The sequence below is a fragment of the Lactuca virosa genome, chromosome 2 (genome assembly GCF_052849685.1).
Source record: "Lactuca virosa cultivar CGN04683 chromosome 2, Lactuca_virosa_CGN04683_v6, whole genome shotgun sequence".
Taxonomy (NCBI): Eukaryota; Viridiplantae; Streptophyta; class Magnoliopsida; order Asterales; family Asteraceae; genus Lactuca; species Lactuca virosa.
The window spans coordinates 245,031,562-245,040,327 of NC_136427.1; positions in this window are offsets into that span (position 1 = coordinate 245,031,562).

Here is an 8,766-nt window from a genome sequence, read left to right on the forward strand (position 1 = left end):
GTATTAAAGAGAAAGCAAAGTAGAAAATAAAAAGGGAAAATGACTTGTAAGACCAACGAAATTTCGAAACCGTTTAAAAAACCCCAATCATGCTTCGTATGTTCAAAAAAACCCAACGAACTTAACCTTTTGTTTAAAAACCCAACGAACTTACACTTTTGTCAATTTTCATTAGAGGCAACCATATTCATTAGGTATACAATTAGTTGGCAAATGACATGACATTATATTTAATGACATGGAATAAACAGATTACAATTGCCCTTTATATATCGATTTAGGGCTTGGAGAAGAGAAAAACGTACGACGTTTGTGTTCGATCTCTTGTGATGGCTTCTTCTTCATCCTCTCAATCATTGATGTCCAACTCAAGTTCTACAAAGAAGATATTTGATGATGCAAGCCCTTGTGGATATGGACGCCCTTCTCGAATTTTGACATCTAGAACGGAGGATCGTCCAGAGAAAAAGTTCAGGGCTTGTTCGAACAGATAGGTAAGTGTAATTGAAAGCTTTATCATGTCCATCTTCTATCTGTCTGTTTGGTTCCTTGAAAAACAAGAAGTTATTAAGATGGATGTAATGTACCAAAAATACCGAGTAAAAAAATTTCATTTTAAATAAGTTAAAGCCATTCATTCATTATCCCAAAAGACGACCAAAGTAAAAGTATTCTCAAAACATCATAGTAATTTGTAAACATCCAGTGTGAAATAAAACTCCAGTGGATGCAATATGATCAAGCCGGGCCCTTCCTTTTGAAAACGGAAGTACCTGAAACCATAAACATAATTGTAAGCACAAAGCTTAGTGAGTTCCCCAAAGTATCACATACAATATATATATATATATATATATATATATATATATATATATATAACAACACGTGGCTGTGTCGAGTTCGTATCAACCCCTAGGTCCATATCAATCTTGAGTCCATAATGACTCCATGTAACAACATGTAGCTGTGTCGGGTCCGTATCAATCCTGAGTCCATAATGACTCTGAGCCTAAATTGGCTCAATACATATAACATACAATCATACTAGTAATAGTCACAAAGACAACAAGCACATACAATCATATCAGTAAGTTTCACAAAGACCACTAATATGCTACAACATAATCCAATGGGCTGGAATTGGTGCCTTTGACCCACAAGTACAGTGAGGAGACTCACCCCACAGTCTGAAAGAATAGCTACACTGATCAATGCTCCAAAAGCTATCTCTACCAGTCACCTATACAGTTATCAGGGACCCAAATCTCAAACTTGTTGGGTTATGAGCATTCTAACACTCCTAAGTGTACATGCAACCCTAAATACCTTGGATCTATGTTTTCTCTATTATACATACAATTATGAACATCCAAGGTATTATCCTAATCTAGCATACAAAATAATAAATATAACAAGATAGAATACATACCTCTTTGATGTAGAATGTCTTCATGAAGCTTGAGTGCCTAGTGCCCCAAGTGTGACACCTCAAATGGTTCACACAACACCAAATACACTTGGAATAACTTGAGAGAAACTTGAACACTCCTTGAAATCGTCTAGCCCTCACACTCACACATTAGTGCACGATTTCTTGAGCCATGGGATTCTTTTATATGGTGGCTATTAGGGTTACACCATGTAACTCATAACTTTACCCATTCCTTATGCTCCATGGATTTTAACCTCCATGGAGTATCCATGGGTCACCCCATGGACTTAGTCCAACATAAGGAATCTTGGATCACAAGCCCACATATATAAGAATGAATGATTTACACAATCAACCCATATATTTAATTAGTCTCCTTTTGATCACTTAATTAATTCCAAATTAATTCTTGATCAATACTAATTAAATAACCTTATTAATATATTAGAACTTATAATATATTAACCAACCTTAAGTGTTATTTCTCTCATTATAGTCTATCCAAATGCATGATACCATGCAGCCCAAATGGACCATGCCGGGTCGGGTCAAGTCTTACCAATTATAGTTATGGACTTAGACATTAATCCAACAGTCTCCCACTTGGATAAGTCTAAAACTATTATTGCGTATAACTTCAGGAACCGATCAGCAATCGTAGCTCTCAAAAGCTTCTGTCGAACTCTGACCTTGTCGATGAACTCTGACCTTTGTCAATGACTTGTCCATTAGATAAGGGATCATATATTCCTCCATTCTAGATATCATATGGACTGAGACATGGATTATCAATCATTCTCTCTGTCCATTTGTTGTTTCCCGATTTCCGATTCATGATGACTGACTGATTGAACAAATCAAATCAGTCCTGGCTTGGCCAAGCACTCACATGTATCATCTTTAAATCATCGAGGGGCCCACAGATATCGCTTTTATCCCAAAGGTAAAAGGAATGGATAAACTTCGACTCATATGGCTTGTTCTACTACTTGTTGAATCATACACAAAGGCACGTTTTATAACATCGAGTTACCAATGCGTTTTCGTGCAATCAATGTATAACCAACTCATAGTAACAACTCATATCTCTAGGTTTGAAGAATATAAGATATTATCGTCTCATGATCACTCGTGATAAAATCCATGAAGTGATTCAAATGAGCGCGTGTTGAATCCAATACTCAGAACTTATGAGCACTCATGAGTGTTGTAGCACCACTTTGTCCACCAACTTGGACCTCTACAAACCAACCCATGACAGTCTTGATTCATATCTACTTCCAACATATGACCGACTGTGGATGGTTTGAATAACTTAATCATTCAGGAAGAGCGACTTAGTTATTCTGGAAGTCAAAACATGCAAAGTGAAACACAAGAATAAATGAATCAAATATAGTATCAAACCCTATGAATATAAATAAACACTTCTATTTATCACCATACTGATTACTCATTATTCATTGTTTCGGTTTTATCAACTTTATACTTGAATTTAAAACAATAGTTGTCCCATGCTCCAAGCATGTACACTATGTTTTCTAAACACTAGTCATGCCATACACCACACACGCTCCACTAACGACTTTGAGAATGCAAATATCACAATTGCTATCTAGCTAAAATCTACTTAGTGAAAGTGTTTCCTCACCATCATTTTCATGAATCGGAGAGAAACCTTATGACACTTAGATTTAATAGTGTATGTGTTCTTATCCATGTGAATTTGTCAAAACCATAATCACAAGACAAGGTTAGTGACAAATCCAAACTCATATTGATTAAACTTGTGCAATCTTAAATTCTTGCCATTTGGCAGCTCAGGTGCCTGCCATTGCTTCCAAGTAGTTGTGCAACCAATTGAGAACTCTCAGAACTCCTATGCAAAGCCAACTTGAATAGGCACAAAAATTTCAACACGATAGGTTATAAACCTCAAGTCGTGTGCTAGTGAAGGACTTTAGGTTTTATTCTGTATTAAGTCTTGAAACTTTCAAGAGCTTTAAGACTCCCACTGTCCTCTTGACATATAAGACTCCCTTGTCAAATATTCAAGAGATAGTGCGGATTCTTTATCAAGACTAACACTTTACACAATTGGCCTAAGTTGGTCTCTGTTTTATCCAAAACATCACAACTTACCAATTTCAAATGTACAAGAGTATATAACCTTTTACTCTTACATTTGACTAATGTTAACAAATCCTCTTTAAGATATGTCACTCAAGTTACAATCTTGGAGTATGACTCTAAGAATTGTTTTGGAACGAAGTATGACTCAGCTTTTTGATTTAACCATTTCAACAATTCATGACTCCTCTTCTTAGTCATAAGAATGCACTAAGATGACTTTAGAGGACCAATTGTGATATGGTATCTTAATCATTAAGATGATCATAAACATGATACTAAAGTACTCTCCCATCTTTTCAGATTTGAGAAACTTTTATCTTTCTGCCATACTTTGATTCTTCTTATTCGTTCTGTCTGACATTGAAACTTCTCCAATGCTACAGACTTATACTTAAACTTATAAGTATAACCATATTTACTGAACTTAAGTAAATCATGACGAATAGTCTTCTTGATCTTTTGTGGTGGACTTGACCAGTGCACAAGAATGTGTACTCGATCCCTTAGTCCTTTCCTTATTCACATAAGGAATTAGTCTTAATTTTCCAAGCTGAAAGTTCTCATTCATCATACTATACAACTTGCATGATTCCAAGTTTCGGTCCAATTGAACCTTGGGTGATGAGAATCTTTCCTTATTTGGTAATATTAGACACTACCACAACCGAAAGAATCAAATCCATTTTTCAAATATTGCTATCAATGGAATCTTATAAGCAACAACTTTTCACAAATGCCATTGTAAGGATACTTAAAATAAATAAAATCAAAACCTTTTTCTTTTATTTTAAAACTTTGCGGAAAAACTTATCCTTACAATCCATATGAAAACCTTGTTGTTATCTATTCCTAAGCAATATAAATATCATAACTCTTAAGTAATAGCCCAAAATTCTGATCACCGAACCATGCGATTGAAATCCATCTTCGCGATCAGAATCAGCATGTACTTAATAGAGTTAGACAATGGACTTTACCTGAAGTAGAGCCAAACTTATTGACTTTAACATCCTTAGGTAAATTTGGCAGCTTCGTAACCAATGCCCCTTCCTTTGGCAATAGTTACCTATGGACCCTTGATAATGAGACTATCTCAGACTTCGCCTCTCTCTTTACCATTGGGTCAACCGAGTTGACTATGGCCGATCCCTTTCCATTGGGAAGAGAGAGTTTTACTGGATATCCAATGTCATCATTATCAATGTCCATAGCGTTTTAGGAAGTTGATCTTAGCAAATAGATAAGATCATTAAGGGTCTTGTCTTAGTCTGTTTCATAGGATTCCCAAAAGAACTCACTATGTGACTTAGAAAGTAGTTGAGCCACCAACTTTCTCAAGACTTTGACACCCAACTCTCCCGGCTTGTCAATATGTGACTACATCTCCAAGATGTGATCACACCTAGACCTTGCCTTGCCAATAGGGCTTGAGTGACCTTAAACTTTTTAGGAACTTGTGGGTTAGGGAGAATAATTGGAGGAGGTGAAAGAAGTATGATATCCATGGGACATCATCTTCATTTAGGAAAGCTTGTTTCAAGAGATTTGGGAAGATCATAAATGTCTAGACCAGACATCTTTTTGGGAGATATTCAAGATAGTTGATTTAAAGTCCTTAATATGACACTCAATATGAAATATTAAGGCTAGGACCCAACAAACTATTTTATAACTTAGAAGAGGGATGCCGTAATCCAAGCTATAAAATATTTGAAGGTAGGTGAATGACGATTCACCAATTTCCACCATGAAAAACGAAATAATTTATTAGGTTTTAATTGGATTTGAAAGTCCTAGATCTTTGAGATTCATTGAACTGTTCAAAGGCATGTTTCAATCTCGAGTGTGCCCTTCAGGTTTTGTGACTGGGATGCCGAGGATCACAAAACAAGGTGTGAATAACCATGCAAATATACTTGGTACCCTTAATATTTACCCCTTAATCAGTGTGCCGGTTAACCACACACGCTCCACCGATACTATGATAAATATTAAGTTACCCTTTGCCTACCTTGTTAAGTCCAGGTTAGTGTGCCGGTTAACCACACACGCTCCACTAACGACTTAAGCAAAGTGCAAAGTGTAATTTCATGGGTTAGCACCAAATTCACATTTTCCTAAGTAACTAAGATTGGGTATTAATAAGAGTTTAGTTGCTTAGTATTTATCATTAATACTTTTAATGAAAGGAGAATTATAGTCCTTGTCCTACCCGTTCGGCTAACGACCCTCCACCAGTCAAGGAAGCGGTGGGTGAGAGTGGACACCCATTAAACTGCCATTTTATAGGCAGTAACCTTATACCCCCCTTATAGACCGGCTTCGTGAATGAGGCCTACTAACGGTAAGACTGACTTTACTCTTATACATATATATATATATAAATATTATTAACTTATAATATTATAAAGTATAAGGGTTGAATTTTAACTTTTAAAATTCTAAGGGCTAACTTGGAATTAAAGTATTCATAAGTGAAAACTTTTCAAATTCCAAAACTTGAGGGAAAGTTTTGAAACTATTCAAAACTAATTAATTCCATAACTTATGAGTTTAAAGTAGTTTTAATTAAAAAAAAAAAAAAAAAAAAAAACTCTTCAAGTTCCATAACTTGAGGACAAGTTATGGAAGACTTTAAACTAATTAATAAAAAAAAAACTTTTTTTTATTGTAACTTATGGAACTAATTAAGGTTACACTTTTTTTTTAATTTAATGAAGAGACTCTTGAACCTCCATAACTTGAGGACAAGTTATGGAGTCATAAAACCATTTAATTAGAACTAGACTCTTCATTTTGTAACCTTTGCCAACTTTTATGAGTTTTATGATTCTTAAATGTGACTTTTCATATAACTTGAGGACAAGTTACAAAAACACACTTTGGAATCAACTCTTAGATTAAAATGGATTGAAAACAACTATTTCACACAACTTTTCTATTAATCTAAGAACCTCATAAGAACAAGATAATTCAAATCATCAATCTTCAAGAAATTAGCATGAACATACAAACTAATACAAATCTTGAAATTATGACAATTATCTTAGAAATTGGATTAGCATGAACATTACCACATCAAAAACAAGTTTATAAGTCCAAAAACATCTTAGGGTAATGTTCCTAGTCCAATTCCAGCCAAAACAATCGAATATATGCATCCAACTCGATTTTTCAGCTACTTTTGCAAGTATAACAAGAAAACAAGCCTAGGCTCTGACACCACTGTTGGGTTATGAGCATTCTAACACTCCTAAGTGTACATGCAACCCTAAATACCTTGGATCTATGTTTTCTCTATTATACATACAATTATGAACATCCAAGGTATTATCCTAATCTAGCATACAAAATAATAAATATAACAAGATAGAATACATACCTCTTTGATGTAGAATGTCTTCATGAAGCTTGAGTGCCTAGTGCCCCAAGTGTGACACCTCAAATGGTTCACACAACACCAAATACACTTGGAATAACTTGAGAGAAACTTGAACACTCCTTGAAATCATCTAGCCCTCACACTCACACATTAGTGCACGATTTCTTGAGCCATGGGATTCTTTTATATGGTGGCTATTAGGGTTACACCATGTAACTCATAACTTTACCCATTCCTTATGCTCCATGGATTTTAACCTCCATGGAGTATCCATGGGTCACCCCATGGACTTAGTCCAACATAAGGAATCTTGGATCACAAGCCCACATATATAAGAATGAATGATTTACACAATCAACCCATATATTTAATTAGTCTCCTTTTGATCACTTAATTAATTCCAAATTAATTCTTGATCAATACTAATTAAATAACCTTATTAATATATTAGAACTTATAATATATTAACCAACCTTAAGTGTTATTTCTCTCATTATAGTCTATCCAAATGCATGATGCCATGCAGCCCAAATGGACCATGCCGGGTCGGGTCAAGTCTTACCAATTATAGTTATGGACTTAGACATTAATCCAACAAAACTATGATTCAAATTACCCAAAATGACCTTAGGTCAAATGTGGTCAAAATCGTGGTAAAAATCCTGGTCAAAGTCAAAAAGTTAAAAAATCAAAGGAGGTCAACACAGACTGAGTATGCACAACGTACTCAGTCACTATGCTTAGCATATTAGATCCCTTCCTGATTATGGGGCTCCATCCTGATACGCTCAACGTACTACCATGTACGCCTAAAGTACTCAACTAATCCCATTTACCTTCATTAAGTGCTTATTTTATTAAAATCTCATGTCCAAATCTCAAATCTAGTCCCAAATAACATTCTAAGTCATAAAATTTCCAACTTTATAACTTTCCATGGCTAGAAGGAGTCCATACACCAAAATGCTAACTTAATACACAAACCAAAGCATCATGACTCTTGCATGGAGTGATGAAAGGGACCAAGATTACATTTTTATGACTCCTAATAGATCCATAATGGATACAGTTTCCAACTTTATCCATTAGGATGGTCCAAATAACCAATATCTAGTCTTTAAGTCTCAAAGGGATCAAAAATACATCTTTCTCAACTTAATTCATTAAGTCCAAGTCTCCAACCTTCAGATCTGAATCAATATGATGTTTAGATGGATAAAGTTTCCAATTTTATCAATAACAAGGTCACAAAACTTCAAGATCAAAACTTTATGCACTAAAGTGACCAAAGAGCTCATAAAAACCAAAACTAGCTAGATCTAACAAATGCATCATCAATATTCAAGCTTTATACCTCCTTGAGTTGAGAAAAGCAATGTAGGCTCTAGATCCACAAGCTTTAGCTTCAACAATCAACAAGCTTGAATTTCTCTTTCATCCAAAATGCACTCAAAACACATAGAAAGGCTCAAGATTTGATCTAGGGGGCTAGGGTTTTGAGTTGGAGGCTCAAGAGGGTGGAGGCTGATGTTAGGAAGGACCCCAAGGGGTTAGAGACCTTAATTAGGCCTCAAAACCACGAAAATACGGTTTTTGAACTGCGACGGTACGCCCAACGTAACACCCTAAAAACGGGATTTCCTTCAGCCTAATACGCCCAACGTACTAGCTGGTGTACGCCCAACGTACTGCCAGACTCCCTTTTTCAAGCTTAACTTCAAACAACCATAACTTCTTCGTTTCAACTTCGTTTTCGATAATATTTATATCCACGGAAAGGTATCGACGAGCTCTAAAATTCTATCTTAATACTTATGAC